Source organism: Ixodes scapularis, unplaced genomic scaffold, assembly GCF_016920785.2.
Source record: "Ixodes scapularis isolate PalLabHiFi unplaced genomic scaffold, ASM1692078v2 PGA_scaffold0__279_contigs__length_252992795, whole genome shotgun sequence".
NCBI lineage: Eukaryota > Metazoa > Arthropoda > Arachnida > Ixodida > Ixodidae > Ixodes > Ixodes scapularis.
This window is the reverse complement of record NW_024609835.1, coordinates 140,868,961-140,895,609: the sequence shown is the minus strand read 5'-3', so window position 1 is coordinate 140,895,609 and position 26,649 is coordinate 140,868,961.

The following is a 26,649-nucleotide window of genomic DNA, read 5'->3' as shown; positions in this document are numbered from 1 at the left end:
GTCGTGAGACTCCCGGCGTGTCGGCTTTCACACCGACACCCGGGCGCCCAGCTGACACCGTTCGCGGTCTTGAGACTCCCGGCGTGCCTGCTGTTGCAGTGACACCCGGGCGGCCAGCTCACAACACTCTCCGTCATGAGACTCCCGGCGTGTCGGCTTTCACACCGACACCCGGGCGCCCAGCTCACACCGTTCGCGGTCTTGAGACTCCCGGCGTGTCTACTTTTGCACAGACACCCGGGCGGCTAGCTCATAACACTCCTCGCCGTGAGACTCCCGGCGTGTCGGCTTTCACACCGACACCCGGGCGCCCAGCTCACACCGTTCGCGGTCTTGAGACTCCCGGCGTGCCTGCTGTTGCAGTGACACCCGGGCGGCCAGCTCACAACATTCTCCGTCATGAGACTCCCGGCGTGTCGGCTTTCACACCGACACCCGGGCGCCCAGCTCACACCGTTCGCGGTCTTGAGACTCCCGGCGTGTCTCCTTTTGCACAGACATCCGGGCGGCTAGCTCATAACACTCTTCGCCGTGAGACTCCCGGCGTGTCGGCTTTCACACCGACAACCGGGCGCCCAGCTCACACCGTTCGCGGTCTTGAGACTCCCGGCGTGCCTGCTGTTGCAGTGACACCCGGGCGGCCAGCTCACAAAATTCTCGGTCATGAGACTCCCGGCGCGTCTGCCTTTGCACTGATCCCCGGGCGTACAGCTTCCACTGTTCCCGGTCCCAGCTACTCGAAGCAACTGCATTTGAGTTGGACCCTAATGCGATTCCCTTTCAGCCAAAGGCCGGCACGATCCCCAGCGTCAGAGCCGCTTTGAAGTTCTCAACACCAAGGATGGTCGCTCTGGATGGCCGGCCGCTAATGGACTCGCACCAGCCGACGGGGGTAGGAACAACCTCACTAAACGAGGAACCGACATTGCTCATCCCAGCTGTGAGTAGAATCGAATCTACACCCAAGTCTCTTGAACCTCGTATGACTGTGAATGTACTAGGTATGCCAGTAGCCGCTCTTTTAGATACTGGAGCAAACATATCGCTTATTGGGGATGCAGTATTTGCGGAATGTAACAAGAGAAAGATACATCTTCGGTCAGCAAACGTGAAATTGCAAGTAGCATCGGGGTCCGTACTGCCTGCTGCCGGCGCAGTCAGGTTACGAATTTCCTTTCATGGTAGAAAACGAAGACAACGGTTCGTATACCTTTCAGAACTGCCGGTGCCCATGATCCTTGGTAGAGATTTTATTGCAGCGGAGCGGGTTTTGCTCGACTTTGCCCAGGCTGGATATTGGTTGGGTGGCGAAACGAAATTAACGCCGTTTACCAGACGGCAGGATTGTATTCGCGGCCAAGCGTTCCCGTTAAACTTTGCCGGGCAGATGCCTTTACTTCCAGACAGCGTGCTCAAAGCCGTGCAAAAGTGTTCCGGTGAAGACAAACAGAAGCAGCTCCAGCAACTGCTGGAACCCTTCTCGCCGATGTTCACGGAAAGACCTGGAAAAACCGATCTCCTACAGCACCGCATCGAAACCAAGGATGCACCTCCCCGGAGGTGCAATCCGAGACCCATAAGTGCTCACAAGCGCGAACTTCTTGATGCGGCGCTATTGGAAATGATCGACACAGGCGCAGTACGTCAGTCAAAAAGCCCGTGGGCTTCCCCGGTAGTCCTTGCTCCAAAGAAGGACGGCACAGCAAGGCTTTGTGTTGATTACAGGCGCCTAAATGAAGTGTCAGTCAGAGACAGTTACCCGTTTCCTAGTATTTCCTCAGTAATGTATGCCCTTGGAAACGCGACTGTTTTCACAACCCTCGATTGCAGCCGCGGATTTCTTCAAATCGAAGTTCATCCGGCTGATGTAAAGAAGACCGCATTCATTTGCCATAGGGGGTTGTTCGAATTCACTCGCCTTCCCTTTGGTTTGTCCAACTCTCCCGCCAGCTTTCAACGCCTAATGGACGTTGTCCTCGGTGACGCGAAGTATGAGTTTGCGATGGCATACATGGATGAGGTAGTGGTCTTTTCACGAACATTCGAGGAGCATCTCGTGCACCTTCAGATCATACTCGAACGAATGCGTCAAGCCGGCCTTACGATTCATCCAGATAAAGTCCAGTTGGCATCGCCTGTAATCAACCTTCTCGGATTTGTTGTGGATAACGGAACGCTGCGGCCGAATGAAGATAAGCTGCGCGCAATAACGGATTACCCACCCCCTTATGACGTCAAAAGCCTACAGAGATATCTCGGGATGATTGCGTTTTATAGAGATTTTATTCCGCAATGCGCTGTGATAACTGAACCCCTGAACCGATTGCTCCGCAAAAAAACGAAATGGTGCTGGGGGCAAGAGCAGCAAACCGCATTCGCGTGTCTTTCAAGGGCTGTGACTGAAAACGCGTGTTTAAACCTGCCCGACTTGAATCGTCCGTTCGTCTTGCAGACCGACGCAAGCGATTACGGATTAGGAGCAGTCCTTCTGCAGGAACATGACAGCGTTCTTCGTCCCGTAGCTTTCGCCAGTCATACGTTAACCGGAGCGGAGCGAAACTACTCAACAACCGAAAAAGAGTGCCTGGCAATTATTTTTGCGCTTAGGAAGTTTGACATGTACCTTGACGGCGCTTCGTTTAGCATTCAAACTGACCACATGGCTCTCTCGTGGCTCAAAGGGCTTCAAAACCCTGCAGGACGACTCGCTCGATGGGCCCTTTCGCTCCAGCGCTACAAATACACAATCGAGTACAAGCGTGGAGTGGCTAACCACGTTGCAGATGCGTTGTCCCGTGCTCCACTTCTCGGGCAGGAAATGCAGGTGGATCCCGACTTGGTGGCACTGGCCAATGCGGCGCCCATCACACCAGAGTCGCGGTGGGGAACCCTGGTGAGCAGAGAGGAGCTCCGAGCGGCCCAGCTGTCCGATGGACTTTGTCAGAAGGTGATGCACCAGCTGGCAGAAGAAAACTCAGCCGACGCTGGGAATCCCAGAGACTTGGACTCATACCTGCTCAGCAGCGACGGCATCCTGCTGCGATACATCCCCCAGGCGGACGATGGGTCCAGCGGCCCGCCATTCCGGTCTGTAATACCACGTAAACTGCGTAAGTCATTTATAAGATATATGCATGATCCCGCCTTGGCAGGCCACAGCAGTGGGAGGAAAACTTACGAAAAGTTGTCCCAAATTGCAACGTGGCCAGGTATGAGGCAGGATGTGATGAGGTACGCTCGTAGCTGCCCGGTTTGTCAGAAGGCAAAACCCCGAGGTGGCCAACCACCAGGTTTAATGCAGTCGGTCGAAAGCAAGTACCCCTGGGAGTGTGTTGCCTGCGACGTTGTCGGTCCCTTTCCCCGTAGTCCACGCGGCAATCAGTATTTGCTAGTAGTGACCGACCATTTCACAAAATGGGTCGAAATGTTTCCTTTGCGCAAACTAGACTCTAAGAAAATCTGGGACTGTCTTCTCGAGACGTTCGCGCGCTTTGGCTTTGCCGCAACGCTTATTACAGACAACGCTTCTTATTTTGTTAGCAAGGTGTTCGTGGATGCGTGTAAGGCGCTAGGCATACGGCACAAACGGACTTCGCCATACCATCCACAGGCGAATATCACGGAAAGAGTGAACCGTAACCTGAAGCAGATGCTTGTATCGCATACAGAGCGACACAAAGACTGGGACGCGAAATTAGCAGAAATGGCATTCGCTACCCGCACAACAATCAACCGGTCCACGGGTTTTACTCCGGCCCAACTTAACTTTGGAAAAGAGCTCGTGTTTCCCCTGGGAAACGGCCTCCTTTGCACAGATCCTGCAAGCACGCAGCGCACAACCACGCAGTTCGCAGAAGATCTCCGGAAGCGTTTCACGGAGAACCTGCGTGAAGCTCGAGAGAGCCTCGACGTCTCGAGTCTGCAGCAGGCAAACCAGTACAACAAGGGGAGGCGAAATCTGCAGTTCAAGGTAGGAGATCTGGTACTGAGGCGAACTCATCCGCTGAGTGATGCTGCTAGAGGCTTCACGGCCTCTTTAGCAAAGAGGTGGGATGGCCCCTACCGTGTTAGTAGCAAGCTCTCCAACCTGTCTTATGAGCTGGTGCATTGTGAATCTGGTGAAGTGTGCGGGTCTATTCATGTCGCCGACCTAAAAGCTTTCTATGAACCCGAGGAGGTAGATGTGTCGCAGGTTCCATATGACGACTATCCGGACCACCTCTCGGAAGATTCCACACCGTCTCTACCGCGGTACAACTTGAGACGGCGGTGAAGACGACCGGGAGTAGCACGAGTTCTAAGCGTATTATCTTCATGCCCTCTTCGGTGTTTTGGGGGGGAGAAGAGAAATGGTCCGCGCTCCCGCATGCACAGTGGGACAGGCATCTTTCGTGTGCGCGGCTACTTTTTCCTACCGCGCCATGGCCTCATGTTGTTTTTAATTTCTAGTTCCTCGTACCAGACAGCGGCGACGCAGCTCCCATCATCAGACCACCCCCCATGGCTGCATCGGTACTGTCCGGAAGTACTGACGTCGGACCCGTGCTCGCTCATCTGAGAAGACCCTTGCTGACCAAGATGGAAGGCCCCCCCCGAAGACCATCAAAGACGTCCTCTGTTTTCGTTTTTGGAAGGGGGGAGATGTGTGGGCAACCTGGCGATTCCAAGCGGTTGGCCCAGGCTGCCCCTCCGACAATCATAAGTGGTCATCTTGACCACGAGGGGGCCAAGGGCAACTGGCCACGCGAGCGGCGCTCCGCCGCTGATAAAAGGCCGTCGCAGCGGATGCGCGGGGGCGGTTGGGATCGCGGCGCAGGCGATAGCGGTCATTAAATGTTTACGTGTTGTTGAACCGGTGTGCTGTGTCATTCTCCGAGACGGGTAGCAGCAAGGGAAATCCCACACACTTCAGTCACTATGTCATCATAAATAAAAATATTTTCCACTCACATGGTTTGTATGTACCACAGTACCAGTTGACATCGTATGTTTAAACCATTTGTAATGCTAATACCTTTCTGCGCATGCAAAGATTATTTAGGCCCCACTATGTAACATTATTTCAATAAGAAGGCACGAGCAGAGTGGGAAAAAATCCCCCGACCTCGATAAAGCCACGCAATGTGATTAAACAATTTACGGAACTCTTACCAAACATTGTCGGACAAAACATGTGAGAACGACCCACCTGTTTAACGGAATTATTTTAAATTACACTGAATTATTGAAAACCCAGCCGATTGTGTCTGGAAGCTTTATATTTATACCAGTATTTTGTCACATTGAGTTATCATTGGAATGCTTTCATTTAAAAAACAGCAACGGCACAGGGGAAAAAGCAATCAGTGCCAATGCGCCAACATAAATTCATAATTTCGCCACACACTACACAGGGACCGAGTAAAGAATGCATAATAGACCGATCTCACGAGGAGTTGCGCGACGCCACCGCTGCCGCGGTGCATTCTGGTACCTGTAGTTCTCCCCAGTTTTCCGGCCGCGTCGGCGCGCATTGTACGCCCGGCGTTTGGAAATTTTCGGGTTAGCACGAGACTTTTAGCCAGGTGTTGACCCATGGTTTTCAATAGGTGGCTTCACATGTTGTATGCCACGGAGCTATAATAACAGCACCAGGCAAAACGGCCTCGGATATTATGTCTTCCCGCAAGAAAGAAGCATGGCAAAGAAAGGTCGACAGAGACGGACAGAGCGGCAGGAAAAATAGCGTTTTACGATTTGTTTCGCGATTTGCTTCATAATTTATATCCAATTATTGCACGTTAGCTAAAATATGTAAGATTACAGGGCACGAGACATAGAGCGTGCCGAAGTGTTCCGTAAGCTGGAATCTCTCTGACCATTTGCTCCGTAGCGGCCTATTCGTTGGTCTATATCAAATAAGACCTCCGCACTGCTTTGCGGAGACCGTTTTTAATACACTTTTTACTCGGTGTATTTTGGTGGTCATAACTGTTATTGCGACGACATGTTTCAAGCACAACTGTGCTTCAAAAGATCAGGACAATCATTAAAAAAGTGCAGCGATTCCCGATATGCACCACTTGATATAAAACAACTTTTTTTCGGAAGCAGCCTTCATTTTTTTTCCGTACCAATGCGAAAAGATTAAATAATGCAATTTAGAAGTGCAGCACGTACTTACCGTCAAAAATGTAACAAACGAACCTCATCCATTTTGTGGTGTTCTATCAGGCTGGTGTTACTGATCCATTCTGCACTAGCACCAGTCGAGACCGCAGAAAAAAGCTTCCCCCATCGGGCGACTGTTAGCGTTCGGATCTTGCACAAACAAAATAAAACTGAATAGAAACTGTGCACGAAAAATCACCTCCACCCCAAGCTTTCAGGTATCTGGCATGGTTGCTTCTTTTTGATAGATGCCAATTATTACGGCGCGTCAGGCATGGCCTTTCTGTAGATCAATTCTTTGTGTGCAGGCTTTTTCCGCTGCACATCTGTACTCTGTCGCAAAGGCTGTCAACCAGAATGAAACAACTTTGAGAAAACTATCGCTGACCGAGAAAGTCTATTTAGCTCCTCTTACTTGATGGCTGATTAAACGTTATGCACAAGACTGAGCACCACCAATTTCAGTTTTTCATCACATTTGATGCTGTTCCGTGGCGCTACACCGAGCCGATGGTCCCTCGAATTTTCTTGTTCTTTGCTATTGCACTAGATGTTCACTTGTTTGCAAGGTAATTGAGACGTCCGAGGAGTCGAAATGCTCGAGTAGTGGCGCCGTTTTTTTTTTTTTTTTTTTTTTTTTTGTTTTGTTTTTCCCGCGGCCGCAGTGGGATTACCCCGTGAACGGCAGTGGGCTCAGGCGTTCACGAAGACGAAGAAGCAGACGACAAAGCGATTCTAAAGCGATAAGACGACTGAAACTGCTTTTCTGCACTTGCTGAGGAAAGTAAGGCATCACAAACAACACAATCTTATGAAGTAAAAACATGCCAGAGAATTAAGGTGATACCGGGGCGTGCCAAATGATAATCTATGATGATGTACGTACGCGCAGCCGTATGTAGGCGGGAACCCGGGAAGGGATGACTACAAGTAGCATGGCGGCGGCACCACTTCCGGAATGCGCGCGCCTGCGCAGTTCGCTTGGTGACATCGGTCTATTGCCTTCACAAGCCCTCTGTATAAGCTTTCACAAGCCCCTTTATACTTGAGCGCCATCTATCCCCGTGCGACTGAAGCGCGCTCGGTGCGCCGAACATAATGTGGTCGCCGCATCGGACAGATAGTCATCACCTAAATGTATTTCTTCCACCGTGATTCATACTCACACTTCACAGCGCAGCAAAACAGACGCACACAAAAATAAATTTTAAACACTCAAAGAAACAACACTCACAATGCGCTGACTCTGATCTCGGTGGTGTAGTACACTTCATCTTCATCATCTTTCTTTTGCTATTATACACGTGGAAGTTAAAAAAAGGAAGATAAGAAAATAGAAAAGGAAGCTCTCAACGCAGTGTAGCTAGTGTAGCAGACAAGGCGCGAGAGAAGAAAGCAAGATCCGACTGCAGCGTCGTTAGTTCTCGTGAACCGCCACCTGGGCCACTCACCTCTGCAGGCGAGAATAGGGAGCTGCGAAACTCAGCTTGGGGGGGGGGGGGGGGGGGGGGGGGGAAGGGGGGGGGGGGGGCTCTAGTAACGTTGGCCATGGGTCGGTCGAAAAAACGCTGGAGGTGCCGCTCATCTCATTCTGGTTCTCCGGGGTTGGCCCCGCGACGATTCCCGTCGAGTTTGGTGGTGGATCAGGCCGCCTTGAACGTTCCTTGTTGCCGAGCATATCGGGAACGCCAAAAACACGTCCGTTCTCGTCGGATGCTTTCCGCCATTTTCGTATCCACGGAGCGAGCGAGGGCAGTCCGCTGGCTGAGTGAGGACGTACCGAGAGGGTGCCCACCAGCGGCCCTGGTGCCAGCCGTTGGAATGGACGAAAGAGGAGTACGAGACAAGCTACACGAGTGAGGAAGGCAACCTGAACGGCAAAAAAGAATGGGGACCGTCGCTGACGTTTGGGAACGTTTTGTGCTAGCTGACCCGTCCTTTCGCCGCTCATGTTGCTTTCTTTTATCCCTGAAAATAAAACCGGGAGTGCGAGCGGCGAACGTGCGAGCGCACGAGTGCAAGTGGAAGTGCGTTTGTGCGTGCGTGTGTGCGTTCGTGCGTGCGTGCATACGTGTGCGCTTGCGCTTGCGCGCTTAGATGTGTCTGTGCGCAGTCTGTGCGCGTGCGTGTGCGTACATATGAGGATGCGGACGCACCCACGCACGTACGCAGGAACGCACGTATCCTCGTAAGTGTTTGGGGTTAGATTATTAAATACGGTGAAAAACACCGGAGCGAAGAGATTTTTCCGTAAAAAGTGAGAAGGGTAGGGTAGTTTTTATAGGTGTAACGCTGTTTGAGAGTAATATACTAAAGAAAAAGCTAGCACAATGGTTTTTAACAGTGTCTACACCAATGAAAATGTTGCATCAGAGGAATAGCGTTCAAATCGTTATAAATTCTTGTAAACATAATTAGTAAAGGCCAGAGGAAGGGAAAAACATGTAATTTAAGAAATCATACCAAGTGTTTATTTAGTTTTGCTCGTCACAGTTTTGTTCCAGGACCCGTAATTGGTTTACTCCGACACTAGTACTCCAACATAAAAACTACAACATATTTCTTGAAAACAACAAAAAGGTAGCACTGTTCATTGTTTTGTAGTACAAAAAGGAAATAAAAATGCCGGTAAGATGTGGCTTTTATTTACGGAGCACAGGGTAGAGAATGGATAAACTGAGAATTGTTGAACGTGATAGACTCGACAGAAATCGGAGGGGGATTTGTGGTGAAAAAATTCGCGACAAATACGCTTGATTACTTTCTTTCGTTCGGTGCGTCTATCGGTATGTCAGATTCCGTCTCCTACTAAAAGATTAGGGTGACTTGGAGACCGCTGTCCGCGGCTCTGCATGGTACGCTGTTGGAAAACGGGAATCGCCTGTGCTCGAGTGAGGCAAACAACCGACGGCAAGCCGCTGGGGGAGGGACTCCCGCTCTTCATATGCCGAGCGGAAAAGGAGCACGCCGATATCACCACGCGCTCCGCGGCAGTTGTAGTCATTCTCAACCTTTAGGGGCCGTAGTGTGCTGACAGTTGGGATTGTTGACTCTTGGAGGTTATTATAAATTTTCATCACTCGTTGAAGCTATTATCACAGCGTCTGGCGGTCTCTAGGCCGCCAGGTACTTTCAATATCTGACTCGCTCGAGAAAGCTGGCGACCTAACCTGCCCTTCTACATCTTGCTTTTCTTGCCACCAGGGGCCATCAATTCCTAAGAAGTCACCAATAGAGAGTATAGATAAGGTAGCGGTTGCCGAGCGTGTTAGCGCACTTCAGCTCGGAGACAGTGGAGCGAACGCTCGCGCTGCAGAACCCAGGGATCATGGGTTCAAACCACACCCGCGCTCGTATCGATCTGGATGAGCATCCGGCGTGCGGTCGTGTATCACCATCGCAAGATGTACGAACAAATAAACAAAAAAAAAAACACGCCAGCAGTGGTAATTTACTGGTTAAATTTATCATCTACAGCGAAACCTGCAGATACGCACACCTTAAAGGCAGACCGACCTAATTTGCTTTGCTTAAAAACGTAGGACGGTTGTTTTTACAAAAACAAAACAAACAACAACATTGACAAAGAAACTGAAGACTCCTTACATGTAGGACTGCAAAAGTATTCCTACACGCAGCGCAGCGGTGAAATCACGCTTGCCCACTGGGCAGGTGCGGAGAACCCCGCCGGCTTCCCGCCGGCTTCCGCGACGAAGCATTGTGTTGCTGTGCTTTTTTTGTGTTTTATTTCTGAGGCGCGTCCGCTTGATAACATCAATATTCATTTGTCAAGTAAAGCACCCTTCACCCAAAATGTCGATGTCACATTTAAGGAGCTCTGAATCGCTAGGATGGTAAATTCGGCGATGCAGTACACAAATATTAGCAAAAATCCTTACTGATGATGTTTGTCGTTCAAGTTGGTGAGAAACAAAAGTGCACCCAAGGCGTTGCCCTATGGGACTCCAGATTTAACTGTAATGGTGGGTGAAGACTTGTTCCCTATACATACAGACTGCTTACACTTTGTCAAAAATGATGAAATCCAACTGAGTACTTGAACATTTATATTTAATTGAAAAAAAGATTTTAGAAGTGAGCGTAGACAAGGAACAGTACCAAATGCTTTAGCGAAATCAATGAAAATTGCGTCCACATTACAAGAGTCATTCAAGTTATCTTGTAGATCTGTTACGGATTCGAATAACTATGTATCAGAAGGATGATGTTTGCGTTAGCCATGTTGGTGCAGGTGAAAATAGCTGAAGTTGTTAAAAAACACCAGGACTTTGGAGCAGATGCCATGCTCAAATATTTTTACATGGAATACTAGTCAGAGATATGGGTCTGTTATTTGAAGGGTCGTTGCGGTTCCCATGCTTTTATAACGGGATTACTTTGCAACATTCCAGTCGAGCGATAATCAAGTGAAGCTTGAAAAAGGCGACGATGTTGTTTGCTATTCCGCGTGGTGCAAATGTTATGACATACATGCTCGTGCTGGCACCGCACAATGCCTGCGGTATTGGAAATGACTCGTCTGTGAATACAGAACTAAAGAACGAGTTAAATATGGATGATGAGTCATTAGGTGACAAAATGGTTCCACTACTGTCGTGAAGGTTGGGTGAGGGGTTATATTTACTAGGCGAGACCGCTTGCTAGAACTTTCTTGCATTAGGTTAGTCAGGTCGTGATTTAGAAATTTGAATTTACTCTTCTCTATCTCTAACATCTAAGTATTTTTGCTTTCGTTGTATTTAGTCCACAAGAAAGCAGTGTCTCTTGACTCTAAAGATAATAACCGTTTCTTCCTGCTCAAAATTTTTATGGTAGTTATTAGACCAAGGACTCATCGAATTCTTATTAATAAAAGCCACCGGAACACTCTCCTTGACAACTTCAGTTATTTTATACTTAAGTAGCTTCCCGTTCTCAGATACAGAACGAATGTCTAAGAGTTGCAGGTACTTACTCGAGAAAGAGTTAAAAGAGCCTTGCGGTTAATTGGCGTCAACCTCGCAAAAGGTTAAAAAAGGTTTGTCTAATGATATTTCGCTGAGCTGGAGAGAATGTAGAGTTGATAAGAACATCGTTACGGTCGCTAATGATTTCTAAGATATGGCAAAGAGAACTACATTTAGGGTGTGATGAAAAGAGCAGGTCAGGGACAGAAACATGTCGTGTAGGATTTAAAACAATTTGAGTGAGGTTGCATGACTGAGTGACTGACAAAATCTCTCGGCACTAGGACGAATCATGACAGCTTGCGCGAAGCGAACAGTCACTCCAGTTCATCCCTCGATAGTTAGACTACGACCAAAAGGACTGGGCATTTGTGATACCTACTGAATACACAGTTTATGCTCTTGGTTATTTTGTCACTGAACTGCCCGGAGAAAGATGGTGGACGATAGCGCACTCCAATTATACGGTAGGGGCATACTAGTTCACGAACTCAAATAGTCTCAACTTCAGAGCTGATTTTAAGAGTGTAAGATGAGAGCTCATTTCTCACTGCGATGATGATCCTGCCAAATCTCGAATGAGGAGTGTCTTTGCTGAAGATGTATTCTCCAAAAAAAGCAACTTCTTTACTATCTATGTCCTTAGATAAGCAAGATTTTTTTAACAATGACAATGTGAGAACCGCTTGCCTCAACGACTGAACAAACATCATATAGTTTAGACAATATATTACAAAAATTACACGATCAGACCCAAAAGTTGTAGGTAGAGTTAAGTGATACAGTTTTATTACTATGACAGGAGGCCAAAATGGATGAGATGCAGGCTTGGTCTGTCACCGCGCACACTCTATTACATTTCTGATGGCATCATCAAAAATGACGCACTTGTTCCCGATAAACATCTTATTGAAGCGCAGCCTGAACGTGGCACTCGTGTTTTTCTGCATACTCTGTCAAGCCCTGGCGGCCATATTACTTTGTGGGAGTATTCTTCGGTGATTGAAGCGTTTTGTCCTTTTAGCTTGGGAGCACTGAAAGAAATCGCTTCTTTGACTTTGAATTGGTTGAAACATACTATCACCGGCCTTTGCTTCCCGGTTTGGAACAGACCGACATCACCAAGAGTTCGGCGCAAGCGTGACGCCGCCATAACTTTAGTTCACAGGAGGCAGGTGGCAGTTCTCGAGACGCCCGTCTCATGCTCTGCACGCGCAGTGCTTCAGCGAGGTTGTCCCATTACCAACAAGACTAAAGTTCCCTCGATGCCATGCGGCAGCAGGGGAGTAACGAAAATGGCTGGTGAGATCGGTCTATTTACCTTTATGGTGCGCTCTGTCGATCGAACTAAGCTCAGTGACTCAGAAACAAGTTTCAGCACCGCGAGGTTAGACCCATGTCACGTTTCCGCTGGCTTTTCGGCCAAGCCAAAGAAGAGCAGAATATTTCTTCGTAGTATATTCTCGAGGTCATCTTGAGATATAAATATATGGGTCGTAAGTGCTGAATTTTCACTTGCAGCAGCTTTAAAGGGCCTATGAAACAAATTTTAGGTTGGGATGAATGATTTTAAATTGGGACTTTACTGATCGCATATCGTTTAGTTGGCCAAAAGAAAGAGGCTAGAAAGTCAAAAGCCAGCTTTTCGGTACAAACATTTTAAAATATAGCGGACTATTTTGTACCTTCTTGCCTTCGAAAGATCTCCGCCTTTTCACTATGATACATACGCGGTTCCAAAAGCGCGTCACCGGCGCCAAACTGACGTCAGCAGAGCTCAGATCACGCATTGGACGCGAGAACTGCGTCACTCGGACGTATGCGCTCGTCAACAATCAATCCGTCGATGAATATTTGGATTCGCGTTCGTGGCCAATGAGTGCCCTGACGGAACTTATTGTCACTGGGGAATGACAAGTTCTATGGTGTGCATAAAAAGCACGGTGGAACCTAGGAGTCATCGCACCGGTGCCGGAGGAATGTCACAACCACGTGATTTCACAATTCGCATTTGAGTTGAGGATTAAAGCTAAGGAGGAATAACTAGGAAAATCGTTTCATGGACCCCTTTAAGTTGTTCGACACCAGTTTTTAGCTCATGCACCAATACAAGCTCCTGTTTTATTTCAGCCATTCTTGTGTTAATCGCGACGAGCTCGTCATCAGCTTTTTACAGCGGAGCTGTTAAGGGCTAGGCTCCCCAGGATTGTGTCCACGAGCAAAAAAATATGATGACACCCAAATCTGGACACCTACCGCCATCTATGAGCGACGGCGGCAACCAGACAACTTGTAGCCGCGGTCACTCATAGGCGAGCAGGAATGTCGTGGTCGAAGCCTCCAGAATAGGGCCAGGACCAGACTTGTACGTAATCTGTGACAAGTAACGACATTGCTTGTAATCCCTTACATTTATGAGTAATTTAGTAACGGAATAATTACATATTTTAAGACTAATTTTAAAGTAATTCCCTTACATTGTTTAGGTAACGGATTCCTTGTAATCCGTTACAAGTTTTTCAGAACCCCCCCCCCCCCCCCCCCTTTGTAAAGAAAGTTTTTTTTGTTTTTTTTTGGTAAAGTCGAGGCGCAATGACACTGTCACGCAAATTGACTTGCGCAAAGGGAGGCTTGGCACTCTTCAGTTCCGCAAAGCCTTTTTTTTTTCAACACCAAGCCCCTGAATCCATTTTTAGACCCTAAAAACAATATCAAGAAGTCCAAATCAGACTTGTACACGTTACTGAAAAATAGTAAGGAATTACATTTACTCGAGGCTAAATTGCAATTTATTGCAATTACAATTACCCTCCCATAAACGTAACTGACCGTTACCCCAAAAGAAATCCGTTACTTTCGTGGCGTTACTTTCAACATTATTGTCCTCAAGTAAGAAACAAAGGGAAGAGAGTTATTCAAGTTCTTATTGTTGCCACCTGCTCCATTTAATGACCTTGAGTATTTTGAGCAACCGCTTACTCTCGAAAGTCTCGTCAGATATTTTGCGTTATGTCTTACTCAACATGTCGACTGCTATGCTGAACAGCCTCTGAACTGAGGCACTGGATGGGAGTGCCATATTGTTCCTCACGAATGCTTCATGCTCTGCATTGAGCTTTTTCAGCGAAGCAATGGAAGTTCTATTTACCTCGAAGGTAGAGCAAAGCTTCGTCGTTGCAGCCGTTGCCTGATATTCGAGAGTTTTAGTAGATCGTTCCGATACCTCCGATGCACCCGAAAACGATACGATGCATGCGCAAAGGCGGCGGCGGGGTATTGGGTATCGTTATCGGAGTCATCGGACCGATCTACTAAAATTCTCCATTGTCAAAATCGCGAAGCTGTGGAAGTCATCATACATCTAGCCAAAACTATAATAAGTATTTATTTAAGTCCATCTTACTATATCGAAATATATTGCCAGACAATAGCAAAACATAGTTGTAACAGTAAGGAGATAATGAAATAATAAAGAAGGTTTGGCTCGATATTATTGTTCCTTTGACTTTGAACAGGACGAGCCTCGGTTGAGACGTTGGTGAATAAAAAAAAGAGTTTCCAGGATATAAATATAAGTAATAAAAACCAAAGGACATTCATAACAACCATAGGTTAGAACGTCGGTTAAAACAATGAAATCTAAACGCGCGTTTGCCGTGTTTACCTTTCTTGGTGCCGTTAAAAAACGCACAGAGCACGAACCGACTGCAGTTTACTCCGGTGTTCTCCAAAGAGACGTCCGTTGATGCCACGGGCAGCGAAGGGCAGATTATTAGCCACACTATGGCCCCACTCAAGCCCAGAGTATCAAGTCTACGTCAGCCACCATTCTGTTTTATTTGTAAAAATATCTGCTTGAGATAAGATCCGTCCTGCTGGGGTAAAAACAGGAAAAAGAAGAAAGGAAGACTATTACCATTTTCCAAGTGCTCGCAAAAAGCAGACTCACAAAAAGGGTGACTGAGATGCAGATAACCTAGATGGAATTCAGAAATAAAGTGGGCCAAGCCTAGAAGTTGGACTACAAAAAAGTAAGCAGCTTTTAAAACAGGGTCAAATAATGTGAAAGAAACAGAAAAGATATATACTGGTTTATAAGAGGAGATGATAAGTGTGCAGCAACGAACGAGGATGCTTGTGGCAATAACACCTTCACATATTATCACATCTCTTTTAGTAAATGTTAGGGTAGACGGAGTGCTGTCTCGTGTTGTGACATTATGAAAACGGTCGTAGTCACTATAATCGAGAAGGGCATTCTTAATTCTTGTCTTTGCACTTACCGTCTCGAGCCTCTCGGAGAGGCACACAATCACTTGGTGTCCTCCTCACCCCGTCTTCGATCGGCCGTTCGCCACACGTTGGTCTTCCTCGGCGCAGGCGGTTCCGGGCTTGTGTACTGGGCCCGGTCGTCTTGTCGTCGGACATACTCTGGCGTCAGCGTCTCCCGTCGAGGCGGCGCCGAGTACTGGCGGGCACAACTGGTGGCCTCCTGGCCATCGCCGCTTACGTTACTGTCATGTTCCTCCGAGGGGACGAGGGCAGGTCGAAAGACAAAGCGACACATAAGTAGACGAACAAAAATTAATTTACTCAGAAGCACACACAAAAAAAAAGCAGAACAGAAAACAAAAGTATAAGCGGAAGCGAAAGAACAAAAATAGAGTGGTTAAATAGCTACAGTCACCACAGTCAGTCTCGGACGCGAGCTGAGAGCACTCGCAGTCTCGAGCGTCGATCTTGCTTGGAACGGAGCCAGGGGGGCTATGGCTACGTTTACATGAATGCGATCGTAGCGCATCGAATTGAGCAGGGACCAATCACACGCAGCCTGTCTTCCTGCTTCTTCCTCTTCTACCCAACTGCTACCAATCAAAATCGTGAAATCTCGACTCGATGCGCTACGGTCGCATCCATGTAAATGCCGCCTATGTTGCGCTTTTTGCACTCCCAGGGTAGCTAAACTCGTGGAGCAAAACATTCTTCGCTTTTTGACGTAGCGGGGGGAGTGACCAAAAGAACGCTGCAAAGTTTCCTCCTCCCTGCGCGCGCTCAACTTCGCAACATTTGACGAAAAATCCCCCGCGATCCCTAGGCGGTGCACGAGAGCACGAGGCAGCGCGGGGAGGCGAGCGTTCACGCTGCTCGCTGTACGTTGTCTTTAAGCCCTCTAGCGCCGACAATCCCGTCATGCCTCGCCCAGGCGAGGAGCGAGAGCACACGACGAGAGTTCGTCTGCTACGATGAGGCATTCGCACAGCGGAACTGAAAGAAACAGTTGGTTTTCTGCTCGAAATCGCGTCCCGTGGGCCACAAACTCAAACGCGAGCTTGAATTGTAAGCGTCGGATATTTCACGAAGGGAGGAATCGACGGCCCCTGTTTTATTTGCAAAATTTGAGTCGTTTTGTAGCCGTACAGACGCTGAAACTTACCAGTGTGTAATGAAAGGCCCAGGAGAACCACAGAGGCCGCGAGATCTAGCATCATTTGTGTATGGGTGAAAAGTGGAACATTTTTCAACAAAGCTCCCACAGCGGAAACCTGTAAAGCATTCACTCAGCGTCCGGGAAGGCTAAACATGGAGTCGTTGCCCGAGACTAAAGCAAAGTCATATTTGAACGGCAGCTGAATTGCCCCGTCATATTTTGTTTTGAGAAAGCACTCGGTTCTCAATGCCCTCACCAGGGAAATAAAAAGTCTTACGAAACGTATTGCTAGATGTTCCAAAGAACTAGATTTAAGCCGTATCCTTTCAGTGGTTCACTCAAAATACTATGCTTAAAACGAAGCAAGCTCTTGCGCGTACAGTGCCATTAATTTCCTCAAGTGTATGCTGCTTTGTAGTCAGCTGGTTTCGGAAACTTACGCCGTCTGTAGATATCTCTGACTGCCGAGTTGCTTAAGTGGAATTCATCGCAAATGTAAGTTCCACGTTGCAACAACCAACGTTTATATAGATAAACGATCACAGCGACTGGCACTCTCGCATTCCCACCCATCACATCGAACAAAAAGGCGCTAGTTTCGGTTTGAGGTCGGTACTTTTCTACAACATCTATGGCGACAGCATCAGTCTACACTCGGTGCATTCGGCAAGTTCGTTCGGGGCCTGTTCTCCGTGCAGCACTCGGCGGGTGTAATGCATTAGAACTCTCACAGCGCAAGTCTGGATCGCGAATTGGGAGCCCGTCACTGGCCTCACCGGCGGCCATTGCTTGACGACAGGCAATACGCCGCGTCCTGTCTAGTTCTCCCTTCGTTTTCGTCCTTGTTGCTTTGGCCTATTACACCATGAGGCAATACACGCAAGTCTGAAGGAGAAACACTCAAAAATTGGAAGCTTGTACGCGGTGCTCGAGGGCGAGCATTTTATGACGTGCAGCGATGATTATGTCGGGTTCTTGGAGATCAAATAGACACTCGTCAAGCGTTTGAACATCGATTAAAAAAAATTGGCCTGAGCACAATTGACTTTACCGACGTCGCTTGCTTCGGGTGCTAAATAAATAGCACGTTCAGCGACTGAACGGCACGCTCCGAGTTTCAGTTTGTCACGGAAGCCCTCACAGCAGTTCAAAGAAACAGCTTTCACCATGAAGCACTATGTACAAGCGGTAAAAACGATGCGAATGTCCCCAGTAAAGGCATTCTAACTTATCGTTTGCTGAGCTTTGATGACTCCGAAATCACGGATTACTCCACAATAACTCTCGGTAGCCCTTGTCTCATTAAACACATCACAGTTAACTTCCAACAAGTCGCCCTGGACCCTCAACCACACAACATTTAGTTAAACAAGATTGGTATTCTAACGCGTTCACAGTTAATATCGCCCGCAATATTAACTGCTATTTGCGGAAACACGATAGAAGTTTCATAGTAGAGAACAACCTACTAACGTAATAAAATCGTGTCAAGCGATGACTGCGGTGGTGCCGCTCGACCCCAGCAATACAGGCCTCTATCCGCGATCTAACCTCCTAAGAAATCAGTATTGCCCGTACTATTAGACATCAATCGTTTATTTGCGTCGGTACACCCATACCTGCCGGATGTCGGGACGAGGCGCAAAACCGTACATCCGGCCAATATTGAAGCCGGTTTTCGGCCGATGTTGCCTCGACACTCGCCAAGAAGCAACGTGCTTTTTCGGCGACTCGTTTGTGTAATTTATTTGTTCAGTCATATTATTGGGTCCTGGGCCACTGTGTACACCCCAAAAAAGGAATGTACTGTGGTAATTACACCTTGACGAGAAGCAGGCACGTAGCCAGGATTTTGTTTAAGGGAGGGGGGGGGGGGGGGGGGGCCGCCGATGTACAAAGTGCTCTCTATGAGGGGGAGGGAGGAGAGGAGGCCCCAGCAAAATGGAAGATTTCATCGGGGGGGGGGGGGGGGGGGGGGCTTATGCCCCCCCACTTGGCTACGTGCCTGACGAGAAGGGGTATTGTAGTTTTACATCTTTATAAAAAGGTGCAGTGCATTATTAGACGTTTTAAGAAACGTGTTTAAAAAATCACACATTTTTAAAGGTGTGAGGTTTACCTTTTTTTATAAGGTCTATTGCTACACTTATTAGGGTGTTACTTTTGGGACAACCCACTTAAATGTATAGCCTGACGAGAAGGGGTATTGTAGTTTTACATCTTTATAAAAAGATGTAGTGCATTATCACACGTTTTAAGAAACGTGTTTAAAAAATCGCACATTTTTAAAGGTGTGAGGTTTACATTTCTTTTATAAGGTTCATCGCTACACTTAGTAGTGTGTTAGTTATGGGACATTCAACTTACATGTATAAAGGTGTGAAAATGTTTAATGTGTATATACCTCTAACGGAAGAAAATCTCTCATGTGATTACATCGCGTGCCTATGAAACGATCTGTCGATGACACGTCGTTCGATGAACTGATTTGACCGCCAATGAGTGACGACTGCCAGTAGAATTTCGGGGAAATAATTCTGCCGGCTGCCAGGAGACTCGACCCTACCCAAGAATTACCCCGGTTCTTGTTTGTTTCCCAACATTCTAAATGGTGTACCAGTTTATTAGTACCGCTTCGAAAATTACAGGAAAAAAAAAAAAAAAACGATGGCAGCCGCAAAAACCCTGACAGCCCGGCTCACAGTCATGTGGGAGACTGACAGGTGCTCGTCAGTCGCCACCATGCCTTGAAAGCTACCGGTTCCGAAGAACCGGAGCGCGCAGAGAACTTGTTGTTCCACGGACAGAGGCGGCGAACGGAGCTCGTCACAGAGTCAACGCACAACGGCTTTCAATAGCCGGTACTGTCACCGAAAGCGTCGCCGGGGAGTTGAAAGGCGTCCCCGGTGGTCTCAGTAGCGACGCCGACGGTGGCGGAAGATAAGTTCGGCCCCAGCGTACGGCACCGCCATGTTGACAAAGTTTAACTTCGCCTCGATCCGAAGCGAAGATCTCGAGCTCAAACCACGGCTCTCGCAAAGTTCGGAAACGTCACTTTGACGTCAGCGACAACTTCGACAAACGAGGTTTCTTTTTTACACAAACTTCGGAGGGATTTTGAGCGTCAGCAGGTCGCCTAGGGACAATCTGCAAAGCATTAATTTTAGTTTGGCGTAGGGATGTAGGGACAAATGGCCGCTACGTCATCGGCGAAGCCGTTCAATCAGCGGGCACCTCGCGCCCCTCACGCGCTGCACGCGCGCCTCGATGAACTTCGCTACATTCTGCCTCTCTCAAAGAAATGAGCGTTCGAATGATTGACACCTCGCTCGGCGCGACGTCAGCGTCGCGAGAGTCCAATCAGCGCGTTCCGCAAACTTCGGGCACAAAGTTGTGCTTGACGAGTTTAGCGACCCAGGAGACTAGGGAGAGGGAAGTGACGTCAACGACACAGCAAACGCAGATTGGGTGTTGATTTCGTTTTCTTCTGTCAACATCCAATCTGCATTTGCTGTGTCGTTGACGTCACTTCCCTCTTCCAAGTCTCCTGGGAGTGCAAAAAGCGCAACATAGCCCTCCAGGGTTTGTTCTTCGATGTCACGGGTGTGGGTCTAAGCTTGCTAGGAGCTCTGGGCCTTCCAGCACCGGTTCGATGGTGTCGCTTGACCAACCAGGTACGCGGCCAGGGTTGAAAGGAGTGTTGCGAGGCCACCCCTTCGCGTCCGTCTTCAAGCTCAAAGTCCAATGCTCCGAGCTTCTGGAGCGAGCAGCAAGCACGACGTCACTCCGGCTCGATGGTGGCGAGAAGATCTGGAGCGGAGCCAGGGTTCACCAGGAGCGAAGCCTGGTCTGCCGGGAGCGTTGGCGTGTCAACCGCCGCCCTTCAGGTTCAGTCGTCGAATGTCTCTCGCGAGCTCATCCTTTTTCTTTGTGCTCGAGCTTTTCCCCTTCTTCGTCTTCCACTTTAACCGTCACTTCAGGAACGTGACAGTTACCAACAGTTCAGATGCCAGTGGTGCGTTGATGGGAGCCTCCAGTTTAATGGCTCGCTGAACTTACTCCTGCACTACTTCGGCAAAGGAGAGGGAAGCCTGGCGATCGCCAGCAGGCAACAATTTCCTGACCTCCTTCCGGATGATGTCGCGGATCATTTCTTCAATGCCCGGAAGTATATACCAGTGCCTGCGCAGAAGATTGCCAACCGGGGGCAACGACGTTGGGCAGACGTTGGTAGTGGGTGGTTCGTACTTGGAGGGCCAGCTTGATGTTTGTAGCCTTCCTCACGAATGCCTCGACGATCGCAGACGGGTTCCGCACGATGCCCCTGAAAATGCTTTCCTTCAGTCCTTGTATGTGTATCTTATGTTTCTCTGCATTCTGCGCTTAAGGATCCGCGCGTTTGAATAGTCAAAGGGCGTCTTAGATGAAGCTGACAACGCTTTCATTTGGACATCAAATTCTCGCCTTGTGTAGTTTGGTGACTTCCCGATGCTGCAGTCTCGCAAAGGCGTGGCGTACCGCTCTTAAACAAAAACTGAGCCATGGAGTACAGCCCGTTAACCCAGTGTGTGACGTAGAAATAAAATAATTATCTATTACGCATTGTTTTCGATCGCATAACTACATCGCAAATTACTTCAATATTGAGAGTCTGAAGTTAAAATTCTAAAGCATATTCAAAATAATAGTCTGCTTAGCCGTGTCAAAGGCTTTTCTTAGTATTTCTAGCAGGAACTAGTCTCGAGATTGCTGTGACCGCACCCTCAAAAGTGTCCAAGCAGCGATGAAAAAGAAAAAACGGGACAAAAGAAAACGCACAGGCTGAGAACCGAAGACGAAAATAAATACTGAAACAAAAAATACGGGAATGGAGGTAAAAGATAGCCTCTGTCAAATAGCCCAAAAGTTCTAACCTTGTTTTACTTCCCTCTCCCCTCTCCCATAAAAGGCGGCGCCCGTCGCAGCTCAAAACCGAGCTCTCCTGGCAGAAACCAGCGCCGAATGAAAGATGGGACGCTTCTATCTTGAAAAATCGGCCGATTTCCTCTAGTAGTCCGCTCGTACTTTTCTTATATACCGTCACACTTTTTTCCCATCCACGCCTGTCTAGAAACAAAATAAAGAGAAACCGGGACAACCGACACCTCTTAAAAATGAATAAATAAAAAACGAAACGACGACAAAAAAAAAAATCTTCTTACGGCGGTGCGGATTGTGTAAAATAACCTCATGCGGGCGCTTATAAATAAACTTATATTACGGAGTCAGGAAGAAAACGCCCCGCGTCTTTCTGGCCGTATTGCCACTACGGCTACACTGCATATGGATCAATGCTGTGGACACTCAAGCGGTTACTGAGACCGAGCGGGTTAGTGGAAGTTACATTAAAAAAAAAAAAATCGCCGGGGAAGTGCGTCACTCTGGAAAGGCAAACAATACGACCTAACGGGACGAGGGAGCGAGAGAACGCGAGAGAAAAAAACGAAAAAAGAAAGAGGCGGAGGTATGGCGCAGGCCGCAGGGATCGAGGGGAGAAATCACTTTGACCAGAACGGCTTTGAGTGACAGGCGCGCCCGGCAATATAGTGTGGGTACCCGGCCTCAGAGTAAACGGGAAGAGAATTAATCTTACGCGGGAGGCTTTACAGCCAGGTTCGCGCCGTCATCCATTCTCCGGGCTCGGGCTCAGTGGTGCAATCCGAACCAGCAGCATCTGGATTTCTCCAATTTTCTCTTTCGCCTCTCAACAACTTTAGTTTTTTTTCCCAAAATAAAGCAGTTCGTGTTTTATAGACGTTCTAGCGCAATGTACACAGTTGCCTGTCAAACGGTCCATAGTTATTTTACCTAGGTTTTGCTATTTTTCGATCATCGCTATTGCAGTCTTCCCTTAGAAATCTGCGTAAAAGTGCAGTATAAGGCCATCTAAAAAAATAAAAAAGTGTTAATACAATACTGCCCTTGGTGGTTGAAGAGACGGAGACAAGGTAGAGGAAACAGATCTTTTAGTGTTTTTTCCTAAGACACAATAATACGGTGTTCTGAACGCGCCCTTTAAAAGGAAGCTGAAGCGGTTTTAGATATCAGAAAAAAAAATGAAAGCCGTTTACAACTCCCTGTAACGCCGGATTAGAGCGCAGCTCTTGAGGAGGAGGATGGAAGGGTATTGAGAGATAGGCGACTCCCTGACGTAACCTCAGGGGGTGGGGGGAGTTTCGTGATATAAGGGGGTCACGTGACATTAGGGGTCACGTGACCTCAGGGGGTCGCGTTGCATGAGGGGGTCACGTGACTTCAGGTGGTAAGGGTAGCCCTCGTGACCTTCGTGAGGGTGACCCTCGTGAGGGTAACCCTCGTGACCCTCGTGAAGGTAAACATCGTGACCCTCGTGAGGGTAACCTTAGTAACCCTTCTGAGGGTAACTCTCGTGACCCTCGTGAGGGTAACTCTCATAGCCCTCGTGACCCTCGTGACGGTAACCATTTGAGGGTAACTAACCCTCGTTGCACTCGTGAGGGTTACAAGGGTTACTCTCACAAGGGTTACCCTCACAAGGATAACGAGCGTTACCTTCGTAACCCTCGTGAGAGTAACCCTAATAACCCTCGTAACCCTCACGAGGGTTACGAGGGTTAGTTACCCTTAAAAGGGTTACCCTCACGAGGGTTATGACAGTTACCCTCACGAGGGTCACGAGGGTTATGAGAGTTACCGTCACGAGGGTTACGAGAGTTAAGGCCCGTTCACACTCTTGCGACCGAGTACGACTGAGAGAGACGAGATCTCTTAAAACTTCTTAAATGTTTTTAGAATGAGGGAACACACTGGCATTGTGGCGCCATCTATGCGGTGACCCTGGAACTGGATTTCACAAGAGCGAAGGTTTTGCGGGAATTCCGAGGCCAAATGTGCGTAATATCCATAAAAAGCTCGTTTATAACATTGACAAAAGTTTTTCGAGTCAAGAAAGAAAGGATAATGCGCGAGAAATAAAAAAAAAATGTGCCGGACCGCCGAGTTTACACTGCTTCCCAATAGATGGCACCAGTGTGTTCTCTGGTTTAAGAAGTTTTAAGGAACCCAGGTGTAAGAGGTCGCAAGAGTGTGAACGGGCCTTTACCCTCATGAGGGTGATGAGAGTTACCTTCATGAGGGCCACGAGAGTTACTAGGGTTACCCTCGTGAGGGTAACCCTAGTGAGAATAACCGGTGCTCGTGCCCCCCCCCCCCCCCCCCCCCCCCCGGGCCATGATCCTTACCGAGACGCTGTTTACGTGCCATATAACGAGGTTCTGTAAAACTCACTGACTGTACATTCCTGCTTGACCAAAGTGTTTGCTTGCTTGAGCCTCTGTTCGTTTGAACACTGTTTTGTGCGTTTTCTTGTTAATGAGCGTTGAGCCTCTGTTGAGTTCGAACACTATTTTGTGCGTTGTCTTGTTAATGAGTGTTTGACCTGATATTCTGCAGCCGCAGGCTTTATTTCCAGGTATTAAAGAGAAAAGACTCGTGGCCGAGTAGAGAACTGCTTTAGAAGCACAGGGGGGCCTGGGTTTCCACCTAGACAGAAGGCCTCCGCATGGTTTCCTCTTCCTCTATGAAACGTCATCACAGTCGGATCGCGCTCGGTCGGCTATTGGACCCGAGTCCGACCTTCGACGCGCTGATTGGCCACGAGCCGCAGCCGAACACTGACGCAGCACTCGTGCCCAATCTCTCGCCTCGATCGATCTGACTATGATGACGCGTGTGGAGGCCTTTTGTCTAGGTGGTGTTGGTTCTACCCCCACAACTTCGCAGCTGGCACGAGCATTTGGTTTTTCAAATTTGTGCTCGCCGGCGCATGCGCCGTGGTACCGGCGATGAACACACGGCTACGCTTGCACAGTGATTGACATTGACACACAGCGACGGACACATGGCAATATACATACGCTGTAAAATGTGTATCGTGTAAAAGTGACGTGATAAGACGGTCCATTCTTTTGCGTGTTGGTCTGTCCATTGGAACACCGTGTCATGCTTAATCAGTTCCCGCAAAAGCACGGTCTTTGTCGCGAGGTGTTCTAAATACTTGCCAAAGTAGTTGATTACACCGAGCATCCTCTGCACCGCTACCTTATCCGTCGGGGTCGGCATTTCATGTAGGCAGCTGACTAAGTTAGGGCTTGGACTTATTCCGTCGTGACTGATAATGTCACCCAAAAACGAAAGCTCCGTCATACCGAACGTATGTACACTTGCTGGCATTGAACGTCAAGCCGGCGTGCTTCGCAGCCTGCAGCGTGTCTCGAAGCCGTGCGTTATGCTGCTCTTCAGTGGAGCCCCAGACTAATACCCCCTAAAATAATCTACTGCTAATTACCGGTGTAAAAAAAATTGCGCGGAAAAGCCCCCCCCCGGGAAAATGGAAAGTCTACGCCGCTGGGTCAGTCAACTGTCTCTCTGAGTCACATCCAAGGTTATTCATCATGTTTATCACATATGTCGGGTGCGCCAGCGAAACCACTCTTCAGCATTGCTCACTTTAAGGTACATGAGGTTGTTGCGGTGTAAACAGGAAGATCTGAGTTTTGGTGCATATGGACCAACTCAGCCCTTTGACGTCACATCACTGCGGTGTAGAGCCACTCTATGTGGCAGCGTAGCTGCCAGAGTAGCGCCACGCTTTTCCCTGTGCCGCCTCTCACCGTGATTGGTCACACGCGGTACCATAGCAACGAGCTGAGCTGGCTCGGTTTCTGTAGCAACCGAGTGACTACTCGTCACGTGACCTCGCAAGAGCCGTGATGTCACCGGTAAGATGGCAGCGCCCAGAGCTGGTGGATACGAGATTGTTCGGTGCGCGGTAGTCGTAAGCCGCTGCTTGCCGACGATTTCGGACCTCTTCGTGCTCTCTGACGCAGGTATAACGTGAAGATCTGAAAGAATGTGACTTCCTACCTTCTTTGTGCAAGATCTCTCTGGATATTAGCACCTGTGCGACAGCATCAGTCATATCGCCGTAGTGGTGCTCGGATTCTTAGGTATGTTTGAGGATCGATAAGACATGTTGCATGCTATTTTCGCATACTCCTAGCCTTGTTTGAACGTTGGAAGGTCTGAGAATCGATGGGAATTGTATGCGTCGCATGTTGGACATTGGGGAAGTTGTTTCAGCCCCAGGTAACCGCGTAATCACACTAACTTTTAGCGAGAAAGCTCCTGCGATCTTTACGTTTTGTACTAATCAACGATCTAACAATATAGCTTTTAGGATAATATTTTCGCATTTTCTAGCTTCCTTTGAAGGTTTGAATTTCTGAGAATCGAAACGAAAGGTATACGTCGTGTGTAGGGCCTAGGGGAAGTTGTTTCAGCCCTGGGTCACCAAATAATCACAGCAACTTTAAGCGAAGAAGCGCCTGCGGCCTTTAACCTTTTGTACTAATCGACGATTTTACGAGTTGACAGTTCTGAAGACTTTGATAAACGTCCTTTCGTTGCAATAGCTTGCATTTGATCGCAGTGTTTTTTGGTTTGTTTTTTGCAAGCGACAAGCTGACGTTTGCTCAAATGACGTATATGAAATGACCTGCTCTATAACGGGAAACACTCACTTGATCGAATGACGTTTTAGCGAACGCCCACGTTTCCCCGAATGACATTTTAGCGAATAGTCGGACGCCGCGAAGCGGCGTTTTCGGGTGGGCCAAATGGGTTCACATTTTTGTAATGAGCCGCCGCAGACTGTCGCCGTGAAGCGGCGTAAAGCGCAGCGCGGCGGAGGGGTTAACGCGCGCCCCCGTTATTCGCTAAAACGTCGATTCGCTCAAATGTCGCTGTTCGCTAAAATGTCATTCGCTCATGTGATATGGACCTTAGACAATTATTTTTTACGAGTGTAATATTTATTTTCTGTAGCTGGGCCCGTTTTGTGCTCATTAATGTCCGTGTGCTATAATGTTATCATCATGTGTGTATGGTTCTAAATATCCTCTTTGCAGTGCCTACAAATCCAAAATGACGTCAGCCGACCCCAGCTCGCGCATTTGACACGAAAACTGCGTCACTCGGACGTATGCGCTCGTCAACAATCAATTCGTTGATGAATATTTGAATTCG